This window comes from Euprymna scolopes, chromosome 10, assembly GCF_053919585.1.
Source record: "Euprymna scolopes isolate OS-2025 chromosome 10, ASM5391958v1, whole genome shotgun sequence".
Classification (NCBI taxonomy): Eukaryota; Metazoa; Mollusca; class Cephalopoda; order Sepiida; family Sepiolidae; genus Euprymna; species Euprymna scolopes.
The window spans coordinates 30,072,148-30,087,209 of NC_136491.1; the positions used below are offsets into that span (position 1 = coordinate 30,072,148).

General features: G+C 30.2%; 1 protein-coding gene and 1 pseudogene across 1 annotated transcript in view; one reads left to right on the forward strand and one right to left on the reverse strand.

Annotated features, from left to right (window-relative positions):
* LOC145285899 (uncharacterized) overlaps positions 1 to 15,062 on the reverse strand; it is a 422,865-nt gene that overhangs the window by 395,273 nt on the left and 12,530 nt on the right. The gene's annotated exons all lie outside the window — the stretch shown is intronic.
* Positions 4,635 to 4,751, forward strand: LOC145286572 (5S ribosomal RNA; annotated as a pseudogene).

The window sequence follows — 15,062 nt, forward strand, 5'->3', positions numbered from 1 at the left end:
AAATTAAATAGACAGGCGACCTCCATTATTAACTCATAGATATTATGATTTATATGTGATATAAAAAGTCTTAAGAAGTTGTGAGCCGACCAACCGCTTCTCAGAAAAAAGCCTTTTACAGACATACACAAAAAGCGAACATACATACACACATACACAAATACATACATACATACATACACACATTTTCGCTTTTATATTTATAGATAAGAATCAATAGAAAATTAATTCTATAATAATTTATACGAAATCTGTATAAATTTAAATATCATATTTAAGCATATTTTATGACCAGGCTATGCCAGGAGTCCTTGCTAACTTAGATAAATACTTTTGCAGTTTTAACAAAAGAGCTACAATAATATCAGGGCGTCTCCATTTACGAATGCCAACATCAATATATTACATGTGAAAGTGTCCATTGTGGAATTTCCACAAGTCCTGCTAGTTGAAGAGAATTATGAAAGCATTTTGACCACAAGGTGTGCGGTCACTGGTCAGCTTTATCACACATAACAAGCATTCCAGAAAATGACCAACACCTAGTAGCCAGTCAATAAGTCAAATGAGATTAGTTCAAAGTCCAAATACAATGTCGTAATTACCTGTTGGTATACCCTTAATTAAGAGCACTTCATACCTCGAGAGACACCAACCTGTTATTGTCAAGCTATGGTATGCGTCACCCTTGAATGAACGTCGCTTGGTGGCAATCTTCAGAAGGATAAATATTTGCCTTCACTTAAACTAAGCAGACTGTTTTCATTTACGACATATCAATCCTTTTATTTTTTTAGATTATTTAACGTCGTAATATCCAGTCATTATGTTTACAATTTTTTTTTTTTTTTTTTTTGGGGGGGGTTGCTTCAAGTTCTGAATATTCTAAAATATATGTATTATTAATGGAGATTTGGTATCTGTCTGTTTGAAACTAAAACTGTGCTATTACTTCTATCATTAATACTCAGTTCTGCTAACAATATATCTATATATTAATCCGATAGCGTGATTGTTATTTTCTGCGTCATGCTTACATCCGGGTCGTTAAATTGTTATGTACTTCCATTTCTTGACATATATAATTTTTTTAAGAATTCTTCATAAGCTTTGGTTTCGATTTCGATTATAGCTGATGACACTTAAGTGATCTATTTTTTTTTTTTTTATAAATAATTTTTCAAGAATTCTTCGTAAGTTTTGGTTTCGATTATGGCTGAAGGAACCAAAGTTATATATATATATATATATTTGTATCTGTCTGTTTGAAACTAAAACCGTGCTATTACTTCTATTATTAATGGAGATTTGGTATCTGTCTGTTTGAATATAAAACTAGACTATTACTTTCATTAATACCGAGTTCTGATAACAATACTATCTATATATTAATCCGATAGCGTGATTGTTATTTTTTGTGTCATGCTTATATCCGGGTCGTTAAATTGTTATGTACTTCCATTTCTTGTCATAACTTTACCACAAATTCTTCTATAGTTTTGGTTTCGGTTTCGATTATAGCTGATGGCACTTAAGTCATCTATTTTTTTTTTATAAATAATTTTTCAAGAATTCTTTGTAAGTTTTGGTTTTGGTTTCGATTATGGCTGAAGGAACTCATTTTATATATATATAAATATTTTTTTTTTCATAAGTTTTTATTTCGGTTTCGATTCAAGCTAATGCGCCTAAGTCATATGAATATATATATATATATATATATATATATATATATATATATATATATATATATATATATATATATTAAATCGCAACTTTATAATATATAAAAATCAATCGAACATTAACTCTATAATAATATATACGAAATCTGCAAGAATTAAAATATCATATTTAAGCATACTTTACAACTGGGCTTTACCGGGCGTCCTTGCTAACTTAGATAAATACTTTTGCAGTTTTAACAAAAAAGCTTCTTTCTTAGAAGTGCACGCCTGTGGAACTCTCTTCTGTTTGCCTGTTTCCCACCTGACTACAACTTGGATGTCTTCAAGTCCAACATAAACAAATTCCTGATAAACCGCTCCCTTAAGCAAGACACTTTATCAGATCTCCATTACTAACGATTACTACGATATTGTCCCATTGATTACTGTACACGCAATAACCCTTATCCCCGAGTGGCCTCCAGGCCTTGATAAGTGGTGAATTCCATGTAAAAAAAAAAAAAAGTTACAATAATATCAGAGCGTCTCCATTTACACTGAACATCTACAGAATTCCAACATCAATATATTTACATATGAATGAGTCCCCGGTGGAATTTCCACAGGTCCTGCTAGTTTTAAATTAATGCGTTATCTCTATGCTCAATATAATGTAGTATTTGTTCAGTTGTTCTAATAGAATCCTCCCAGGCATTACCTTCTCTTTTTAGGGGAGTAAGCCTGTTCTGTGGCAAAGATATCATCCTCCCAGGCATTATCGCGGAGGGAAGTAATGTAGTAGTTCTTCTGTCGTTATGATGGCATCCTTTCAGGCATTACCTTCTCCTTTCAGGACAGAATAAGGTATGTGTTCGCTTATCATATATGTTGTTGACTCAAAGATATTCATACATAGACACCCTGCTAATACAGACGTACATATACACCTATACACATATAATTTTTATGATTTCAGGTTAAAATGAACAACTGTAGCAGGAATTGAAATACACCCTATTAAAGCCTGATTGTCACAGCTGGTGAATTTTAAATATGCAATCTGGATTTGAAGACACTGTAGAAGAACGATATGCAATAAAATTCTGTCTTAAACTTGAAAAAAATGCCACAGAAACATATGCAATGCTTCACATTGTTTTTGGACCACCTTGCCTGAATTGAACATCAGTTTGTGAAAGGCATAAGAAATTCAAGGAAGACAGGGAGTCTGGGAAGGATGATGAGAGGTGTGGGAGGAGTAAGGAAGTCAGAACACCAGAGGTGATTGGCCAAATAAAGAATTTCAATGATAAGCACTGCCGGGTGTTTATCGAGACAATAAGTGCACAGTTTGGTGTCAGTGTGGAAGCTGTACATACAATTATTTGCAAGGAACTTCAGATGCAGAAGATTTGTGCAAAAATTTTCCCCCAGGGTGCTCAGAGAAGATCATCCTTATCACAGACTATTTGACTAAGATGGGCATCAAAACAGTTTCTCACTCTCTCTATAGTCCAGAACTTGCTTTCTGTGACTTTTGGTTATTCTCTAAGCTCAAGGAAAACTTAAGAAAGTGTCGGTATGAGACAATTGAGGAGATGACAAGAGGCTGTGACATAAGTCATTGACATGTTTACACAAGTGGACTTCCATGGAGCCTTCCAGAAGTTGTTGGAACGGTACAACAAGTGCATTACAGCCGGAGGAGATTACTTCAAAGGGGACTAGAGTGTCATATGTTTACTATCAATAAACGTGCCCATACGACAAAAGTCTGGAAATTTATTGAAGGCACCTCATAAATGTAGAAGAGCAACCAGGAAAGTAAAAAAGGAAACTGCAAGGAGGAAGTTTTTAATTCGCATAACCTTGTTGTTTACGTGTTTTTTTTTTTTTTTTTTTTTTTTTTTTGCTGAAAGAGGCGGGGTGCTTTGTTTACTTGGGTTGCAACCTCCAGAAATAAGTTGACCTGAAAATACTTATTTTCTATATCATATTTGTGTGTTTGTTTGTCCCTTCCTTTTTTTTTTTTTCTCAGAAAGTACTAGGACGATCTGAATGAAATTCTATATGGACCTTTGCTTTAATAAAGTGCAGAAAACTAGTTATGTTATCCGTCCGATGCACAGTTAGGGATTAATAAGGATTAGTCACCATGCGAAATAAGTCTGGAAACTTATTGAAGGCACCTCATATAAATGTAGATTGAGGGTGTTAATCCAATTGTATTTTTTGCTCAAGTAGCGATTTAGTATATTATCATTTATATGGTTTTTGAGCTTGCATTGAATGAAGGAAACATGGAAATTCGTTTGTTTTTTTATATGAATATTATTGAGTCTAATCATCTTTTGTACAGCATGAAACGATAAAATTGTTGCCCTAGAAAAGACAACATGATTCCATTTCCTTTTGATGACAACCGACTTCCTTTTTTTTGTTGTTGCATTTAGTTGGCTACTTGTGTACCGATAGGAGTCTTCTATCATGTCTGAAAGCGACACAATATTCAACAAGTGAGTTCGGGGATGTGCCACTGTAAAACTCATGCTCTTTACTGATCAAAGTTATGACAACAAGACCATTGCCAGCACCCTCAAAATGCAAATCCGGACGGTATAACAGTTGAGGACACAGCTCAATGAAGTTTCCAGCCACGGTTATGGTCTTCAGTGTAGTTTCAAGTGAGAGCCACATCATGCCACTTTTGCAAAACACAATCATGTTCTGCAAAGTCAAAGCCAGAAACAACAATTACAGTTTCCAGAAATATACTGCGGTTTCATTGATTTATTGTTTAAGGAACCCCTTGTTAACCATGTAAAATCGTCAGTGTTTCACATGATGAAGACAGTCCAAAAAAAAAAATGAAGGTGATGAGCAATTTGCACTTTAGTTCTCGCATTCTTATGATCGATCACTCTATCGATTTTTTCACACACACACACACACACACACACACATATTGCATACGGTATAATCGCATTGACACACTAGTTCTCGTCAGATCACCAAAGTTAAGCAATGTTGAGCCTGGTTAGTACCAGATGGGTGACCACTTGGCAATTCTAGGTGCTGTATATACTCTCTGCTTATCTCAGCATTTGTTTCCAGTCGTCCTATACATACACTTCACTGGCTACTGGTATTTTTAAAATGTTAACGCAGGAGAGGTGTAATTGGAGATTGCACACATCCTGCCACAAAAATTTTCACACGCAAGTACGCCTTCGTGGGTATCCATAGTCTGTCAAAGATTGAAGGAGCCTGTTTATATATATATATAGTCATCCACGTACAGTACTGTTTCGCTGTTTCACAACTCATTAGTGCGGCTAGACAAGCAACTACCTCAATATATATATATATATATATATATATATATATATATATATATGTATATATATATATATATATATATATATATATATATATATATATATATATATATATATATATATATATATATATATATTAGGGTTGGGATGATTGATTAGAATCGAAATTGGAAATCGGAAAGATCAAAACTTTATGGGATATCGAAATCCATATCAGAATCAGAAAAATTTTCGCCTATTTTCCGATGCCAAAACCGATTCCTTAAATTATCTTTTTTATTTGATTTTGTTCTTATAAAACATATTCCACTTCTTGTAGTAACAATAAAATATTAAATATTTATTGATTGAACCTTCCAGTGAGACTAAAATCTCTAGATCACCCCCTCACAAGTGTGTTTTTACTTTTGTTAAAATATAAGCACATTTAAGATGCGTTTTTACGGTAATCGGGACAAAATAACACTTTTGTAGTTAAATATTTGGACTCAGAATCAGTAATCGTATCGGAATTTAGTACGGAATCTGTAATTGCATAAGAATCGAGAAAAATATTGGAATCGTCCCATCACTAATATATATATATATATATATATACCTATATATATATATATATATATATATACATATATATATACCTATATATATATATACATATATATATATACACACATATATATATACACCCATATATATATATACACACACATATATATATACATATATATATACATATATACATACATACATATATATATGTATATATATATATACATACATATATATATACATACATATATATATATACATACGTATGCATATATACATATATATACATATATATATATATACATATATATATATATACATATATATATATACATATATATATATATACATATATATACATATATATATATACATATATATATATACATACATATATACATACATATACATACATATATATATACATATATATATACATACATACATACATATATACATATATATATATATATATATATATATATATATATATATATATATATATATATATATATAAAGCAAATGGAGGGTATTAATTCAATTGTATTTTTTGTTCTGAACAATTCTCAAGGTGTAGTGGTTTATAATTTATATGGTTTTTGAGCTTGCATTGAATGGAGAAAGTATGAAAATTATTGGCAAATAGATAACGTTTTATATATATATATATATATATATATATATATATATATATATATATATATATATATATATATGACGAGATGAATCTAAACTCACTATTGAGTCTGGCCACCTTTTGAGCCACGTCGCTTTGAGTCGGCTCACAGGTGTTGAACTCTTTATTCTATTGCAGATCGCAAAGGTGCTTGGCGCCACCGAAAGTAGTATTTGATTTTTCCGACATCGTTAATGTGTCATTTCAGGCCTGAATGCGTTCAATATTACTGATAAAGAACCCGGCCTGACAAGAAACCTGTCTGTCTTTCTTATGATTTTTTGAATTATTTATCACTGTCAACCCTCAGTGGCGGAACGCAACGGCGATGGATACATATCCAATCTTCCTTTGTGCCGTTACCCTGAAGCAACTTCTAATGTCCTTCAACATATGGAACGCATAAAAGCAACTTGTTTAAAAGAAATACTGTTTAGCTCGCAGCATTGTGCCACCATTACGAAATCGGATTTCTTCATTGCTGAACAATATATTTACCAATTGATATTAGATTTGAACATCTATTATTACTTCCACCAAGGTCGTTATGTATGAGGCCAAAATTGTCCTGATGTTTGTTTGTGTGTTGCCCAATACCCACATCTCTTGACCAATCATATATATATATATATATATATATATATATATATATATATATATATATATATATATATATATATATATAAATTTAAAGGAGATTAGAACAATAGTCTAAAGAGCAGAGTGTATTTTAATGTAATAGTAAAATTACTAGTTTAATTAAAATACAGGGAAAGAAAAAGTGCTCGTTGTAATTTAGATATATAATAAGCTCGATAGGTAAATATCCTAGAGCTAATTTAATATTCAGTAATGTGATTAATAATTTAAAATTCAAATTAGAATTAAATTAAAAATCCGTTTCACAAGAAGGAACAACAACAAAATCAATAATTTGTACGATCGTTACATGAGCCTTGTAGGGGACATTTATTTTTTCTTCTACAGTTAGAGCCTGCTATATTTTGTATAATTGTATTTTGTAGTTTATTAATTTTTTTTTATTGTTGGAACTAATTATTTTTTGATGAAGGTTTGGCATAGTAGAGTAGGACACTTTAATTGTATGCTTATTGAATATTTTATTATATCTATGGGGGGCTTTAATATTTCTATCCAATATTTAAAAAAATTCTCTGGCTAAGTTTGTCTCAAGATTTTTGGAATATGGAGGGTTGAACCATAGAGTCTCCTTATGTCTGTTTTTACGTTTACGAGTTTTAGTTTGCTGTTTGTTTGTATTAGTATCTAATATTTGTGGTTTGGTTTTATCTTGCGTTTTGTTCATTTTTTTTAAAACGTATACGGGAAGACATTGCCATATTGTAGGTTATTACGCTCTTAGTAGATTTATTTTCAATGTAGTTTATGTTTCTATCATTTTTATTTATGAATTTAATTTGTGAATTGTATCCTGAGTTTTTAAGGGCTTCATTGGAATATTTTTCGTTTTTACTAAATATAGATTTGCTAGAAGACAGCCTAGAAATTTTTAAAGAGACATTGGGAACTATTGATTTCAATATTGATTTCGGGTGGTTTGATTCATTATGGACATATAGCTTTATTTATGGTGTCTTTTACATATATTAAAAACCCTTCTAATACTTTGCTGATGAGGAAACTTTGTTTGTTAAAAATACTATATGTAAAAACTATTGTCCGTGGCTTAATGTCTACCAGAATAAAAACATTGTTTTCCGAAACGATCGTACAAATTATTGATTTTGTTGTTGTTCCTTCTTGTGAAATGGATTTTTAATTTAATTCTAATTTGAATTTTAAATTATTAATCACATGATTTGAGGTTGCTATTTTTCAAAGGTAAGGTAACCAGTGAAATATAATGAGGTTAATACAAGAGTGCTCATTACGGAAGTAGAGCAAGTTACACTTTCAATTTGTCTTTACATAAGCAGTAATTTATTGCTACACAGTCATGAGCATGTCTTAGTCTTCTAGTATTTAGTAACTAGAGACCTCATCAGGCAACAACGCTTCACTTTTGAATATAAGTGTTGTTGCCTGATAAGATCTCTAGTTACTAAATACTAGAAAACCAAAACATACTTATGACTGTGTAGCAACAAATTACTGCTTATATGAAGACAAATTGAAAGTATAGGTGATTAAATGACTTACTGACTAGATGTTTTTTTTAATGAATGATAAAAAATAATTTTTGTGTGGTTTCAAATGTTAAAAACTTCAAAGACTATATATATATATATATATATATATATATATATATATATATAAGAGCAAATATCAGATGTTTTGCGAATACATACGGAAAGCAATAGAGACGGATGTCTATTTTTCATCCGTCTTTTTTAGCCTAAAAATATTTAAATCTGGAAAAGAAAAAAATGATTTTTTGCAGCACGTAATTTTATTTCCTTATTACAACACATACTTTTATTGCCTCTTACAAAATGTACTTTTATTGCCTCTTACAAAATGTACTTTTATTGCTTCTTACAAAATGTACTTTTATTGCCTCTTACAAAATGTACTTTTATTACCTCTTACAAAATGTATTTTTATTACCTCTTACAAAATGTACTTTTATTACCTCTTACAAAATGTACTTTTATTGCCTCTTACTAAATGTACTTTTATTGCCTCTTACTAAATGTACTTTTATTGCCTCTTACAAAATGTACTTTTATTGCCTCTTACTAAATGTACTTTTATTGCCTCTTACTAAATGTACTTTTATTGCCTCTTACTAAATGTACTTTTATTGCCTCTTACAAAATGTATTTTTGTTACCTCTTACAAAATGTACTTTTATTACCTCTTACTAAATGTACTTTTATTGCCTCTTACTAAATGTACTTTTATTGCCTCTTACAAAATGTACTTTTATTACCTCTTACAAAATGTATTTTTATTACCTCTTACAAAATGTACTTTTATTACCTCTTACAAAATGTATTTTTATTGCCTCTTACTAAATGTACTTTTATTGCCTCTTACAAAATGTACTTTTATTACCTCTTACTAAATGTACTTTTATTGCCTCTTACTAAATGTACTTTTATTGCCTCTTACTAAATGTACTTTTATTGGCTCTTACTAAATGTACTTTTATTGCCTCTTACTAAATGTACTTTTATTGCCTCTTACTAAATGTACTTTTATTGCCTCTTACTAAATGTACTTTTATTGCCTCTTACAAAACGTACTTTTATTGCCTCTTACAAAATGTACTTTTATTGCCTCTTACTAAATGTACTTTTATTGCCTTTTACAAAATGTATTTTTATTGCCTCTTACAAAATGTACTTTTATTGCCTTTTACAAAATGTATTTTTATTGCCTCTTACAAAATGTACTTTTATTGCCTCTTACAAAATGTACTTTTATTGCCTTTTACAAAACATACTTTTGTTGCCTCTTACTAAATGTACTTTTATTGCCTTTTACAAAATGTATTTTTATTGCCTCTTACAAAATGTACTTTTATTGCCTCTTACAAAATGTACTTTTATTGCCTCTTACAAAATGTATTTTTATTGCCTCTTACAAAATGTACTTTTATTGCCTCTTACAAAATGTACTTTTATTGCCTCTTACTAAATGTACTTTTATTGCCTTTTACAAAATGTATTTTTATTGCCTCTTACAAAATGTACTTTTATTGCCTCTTACAAAATGTACTTTTATTGCCTCTTACAAAACATACTTTTGTTGCCTCTTACTAAATGTACTTTTATTGCCTCTTACAAAATGTATTTTTATTACCTCTTACAAAATGTATTTTTATTGCCTCTTACAAAATGTACTTTTATTGCCTTTTACAAAATGTACTTTTATTTCCTCTTACAAAATGTACTTTTATTGCCTCTTACAAAATGTACTTTTATTGCCTTTTACAAAATGTACTTTTATTGCCTTTTACAAAATGTATTTTTATTGCCTTTTACAAAATGTACTTTTATTGCCTCTTACAAAATGTACTTTTATTGCCTTTTACAAAATGTATTTTTATTGCCTTTTACAAAATGTATTTTTATTGCCTCTTACTAAATGTACTTTTATTGCCTCTTACAAAACGTACTTTTATTGCCTCTTACAAAATGTACTTTTATTACCTCTTACTAAATGTACTTTTATTGCCTCTTACTAAATGTACTTTTATTACCTCTTACTAAATGTACTTTTATTGCCTCTTACTAAATGTACTTTTATTGCCTCTTACTAAATGTACTTTTATTGCCTCTTACTAAATGTACTTTTATTGCCTCTTACTAAATGTACTTTTATTGCCTCTTACAAAACGTACTTTTATTGCCTCTTACAAAATGTACTTTTATTGCCTCTTACAAAATGTACTTTTATTTCCTCTTACAAAATGTACTTTTATTGCCTCTTACAAAATGTACTTTTATTACCTCTTACAAAATGTACTTTTATTGCCTCTTACAAAATGTACTTTTATTGCCTTTTACAAAATGTATTTTTATTGCCTCTTACAAAATGTACTTTTATTGCCTCTTACAAAATGTACTTTTATTGCCTCTTACAAAATGTACTTTTATTGCCTTTTACAAAACATACTTTTGTTGCCTCTTACTAAATGTACTTTTATTGCCTTTTACAAAATGTATTTTTATTGCCTCTTACAAAATGTACTTTTATTGCCTCTTACAAAATGTACTTTTATTGCCTCTTACAAAATGTATTTTTATTGCCTCTTACAAAATGTACTTTTATTGCCTCTTACAAAATGTACTTTTATTGCCTCTTACTAAATGTACTTTTATTGCCTTTTACAAAATGTATTTTTATTGCCTCTTACAAAATGTACTTTTATTGCCTCTTACAAAATTTACTTTTATTGCCTCTTACAAAACATACTTTTGTTGCCTCTTACTAAATGTACTTTTATTGCCTCTTACAAAATGTATTTTTATTACCTCTTACAAAATGTATTTTTATTGCCTCTTACAAAATGTACTTTTATTGCCTTTTACAAAATGTACTTTTATTGCCTCTTACAAAATGTACTTTTATTGCCTCTTACAAAATGTACTTTTATTGCCTTTTACAAAATGTACTTTTATTGCCTTTTACAAAATGTATTTTTATTGCCTTTTACAAAATGTACTTTTATTGCCTCTTACAAAATGTACTTTTATTGCCTTTTACAAAATGTATTTTTATTGCCTTTTACAAAATGTATTTTTATTGCCTCTTACTAAATGTACTTTTATTGCCTCTTACAAAATGTACTTTTATTGCCTTTTACAAAATGTACTTTTATTGCCTCTTACAAAATGTATTTTTATTGCCTCTTACAAAATGTACTTTTATTGCCTCTTACAAAATGTACTTTTATTGCCTTTTACAAAATGTACTTTTATTGCCTTTTACAAAATGTATTTTTATTGCCTCTTACAAAATGTACTTTTATTGCCTCTTACAAAATGTATTTTTATTTCCTCTTTCAATTTGTATTTTTATTTTCTCTTACAAAATGTACTTTTATTTTACCATAAGTCATTTTTTTTTGACGTTTGTTATTTTTATTGCTGTTCCAATAACCACAATTCTGGATTAATTGATTTTCTGAAGCAATCGTTATCATTGTCCCCCCCCAGACACATGCACACACAAAATAACTTTTTGGATTGAAAGAGAAAGCAAATAGGCGTATGGTTATGACCTCCCAACACACACACACACACACACACACACAAAATGCACATATGCATACAAATACATATGCACACATGTTCCCTTTCACCCTACCTGTCTATGTATCTATTTATTTGCTCTCTCTATATCTATCTATCTATCTATTTATATATCTGTCTTTATCTCTACTTATCTATATCTAATGTTTATTATCTATTATCTACTGATCTATTTATCTTTATCTCTCTCTCTCTCTCTTTCTCTCTCTCTCCTTCTCTATCTCTATGTATATATCTGTCTATGTATCTATTTATCTATCTATTTATCTATCTATATATCTATCTATATCTCTATCTTTATCTATCTATCTATCTATCTATCTATCTATCTATCTTTCCATCTATCTATCTATCTTTATTCTTCTCTCTAATGTTTGTTATTTACTCTTTTCAAATACTCTTCAGATTAATATCAAATTTTTAAGAAGAAATGTGTCATCCACGTCGGACAGTAAATATTATTTCCTGTCAAAGAAATCCAGTCAAACAAAAGAATGATAATGAAATTAAACTGGGAATTTTAAAAAGACTAAAAGATGAAACAGATTAAAAGTCGAGACTGTGTCATTTAGTAAGAACAAGAAAATCAAGTAAAAATAAAAACAGTAAAAAAAAAAAAATCTGCATTAAAATTATTTCGAAATTTATTCAAATGGAAATTAATTCTTGTTGTATCAAATCGAACCAATTTTTCCTCCATTTTTTTTTTTTTACTTTTTCTTGGATGCTACAGTTTATCCAATCTGGGAATCAGTTCTTTAGCGGTATCAATGGACAAAAAAAAAAAAAAAACAAACAAAAAAAACAAAACAAAAACAAAAAGACAGAATTAATTCTGAATATGCCTTTTCATTAATCAAAATTATGCGTTTTTTTGAAATAAAAGAAAAATAAAAGGAACGTTATAAAACACTGCAATTTCAAAATGGCTTCTTGTTTTTTTTTGTTTGTTTGTTTTTTGTTTTTTGTTTATTCTTTAATACGAATATTAAACTTAAGACGTAAAAGATATTCGTAAGTATTTAAACATCATGACAGACACATAGAGAGACAATAAACGGTGTAGTCTGGTGATATTTGAAAGAATATGGCAAAGTCTTGTAACACTTTAACCAAATTTGCACGCACGCACACACACACACACACACACACTAATTTATAATGGCTGCTCACGATCAAGTCTTTATGACTAATGTTTTCAAAAGATGAGTGGTCTCAGCAATGACAACAAATGCAGGTTCTGCCACACAGAAGTAGAGAGTGTGAGCCACCTGACATCAAGTTGTAAGATTCAGCTAGGGGAAGGGGGTACTACTACTACACAATGCGACACAACGGAGGGTGTAACTATCTCCACTGGAACATCTGTAAAAAGTTGAATATAGAATGTAGCAGCAAGTCTTGGGAACATATTCCAGAAAGATTGGTTTGCTTGTTTTGTTTTCCGGCATATCAACCCTTTCCCGGATAATTAATGCCGAATCCAGTTATTTTGTAAATAGTATTCACGGTGCATCCAGTTATTTTGTAGAAGGTTTTTATTCTTCAAGCTCTTTGTATCTTCAATCGCTAGTTTGTAGTGTTTGGTTTGGTTGTTTGTAGTGGATTTTATCGTTTTTGTTCCCTGTCCTGCAGAACATGAATGAGTTTTGTAATGAGAGAGGGAAAAGGGTTACAGTATTAATGCTTGGTACATTTTAAGTTAGGAAACCAGTCAGGAAGTGGGGGAGATAGAAAGAGAAAGGGGGAATGGGAAGAAGGAAAAGGGGGAAAAGGTGGGCTGTTGTTTTTGGTTTTGTAGAACATAATTAAGTTTTGCAAAAGGAAGTAGAAAAACAAGAAGCATCAATGTTCGGTGTATTTCGTCTTAGGAAGTATATCAGAAAGAACAGTTGGAAATAAGTCATACACCATCCACTATGACGATGTAATTCCTACAGCCTCATACGTTGAAAATGGAATCATTAAACCTGATAAATGATATGAGACAGGAAGGAAAAAGAAGCAACCTTAGTAGAAGTCAGTGACCCCCAATGATGCTGGGTTAAATAGAGCTGAGAGGAAAAAAAGATACTGAGATATCAAGGTTTTATGTACGACATGAAATGAAAAGAAAAACATTTTTATGTACGACATGAAATGAAAAGAAAAACATTTTTATGTACGACATGAAATGAAAAGAAAAACAAGTGAAGCATGCATGGTCCTCCGGGCTTGCACAGTGAACGAGGCATAAAAGAAATGATTAAATTCAGCATTCCCCACCCCCAAAGTCCCCATGGAGATATGGCACAAACTTTAACAAAGACTTTTCATATCTATTTGCGTAAGTATACTTTGATAATGATGTTTCAGTTTGAAGAAATATGGTATAATAAAATTATTGGGTGTTCGCTCGCGCCTGACCTCCATTGAATGTAAATATGTCACAAAGTTTAACAAGATTTTTTAAAAGGGGTGAGGGTTCACAATAACACCTTAACTTTAATCTTAATTCACGTTAGCTTTTATTTATTTTTTGAGTTGAATCATATTGTGTCGAATAAATTCACCTCATAAATTCACGTTCTTATTAAAGTGAAAGTCAAAAAAAAAAAAAAAAAAGCCGGAACTTTAGACAGTTCTCGACACAAATTTTGTATAACTTTGTTTTTTTTGCCTTCTCTATTTGCACGTGGCACTCTTTTGAAAATAGATAAATAATAAAAAGCAAGAACGTTACTTGTTATCGTGTCAAAAGAAGGAAAACCCCTGCTCACGTGATTACGTGTCTTTTTTAAACATTTGCATAATCTTTTTATTTTTATTTATATATCTGTTTAAGTTTTTTTTGTCAGTGTACTAGAAGGAATTCAGTTGATTACAACCCTTTCTGCGTGTTCTTTTACTTACAATAGTACAACCCTGAATCCGATGGCGCAATACTACACCGTTCAATACTGTAAAACTGAAACGAAGCTGTTCTGCTTGAAAAGAGCGCCATTTTCCTCTTATTCATATTTATATCGATTCTTTGCTTTAAAAAACTAAAGTAATTACGTATTTACTTTTTTAATATCCCATTTTGCTGTTTCGGATTATTTTAATG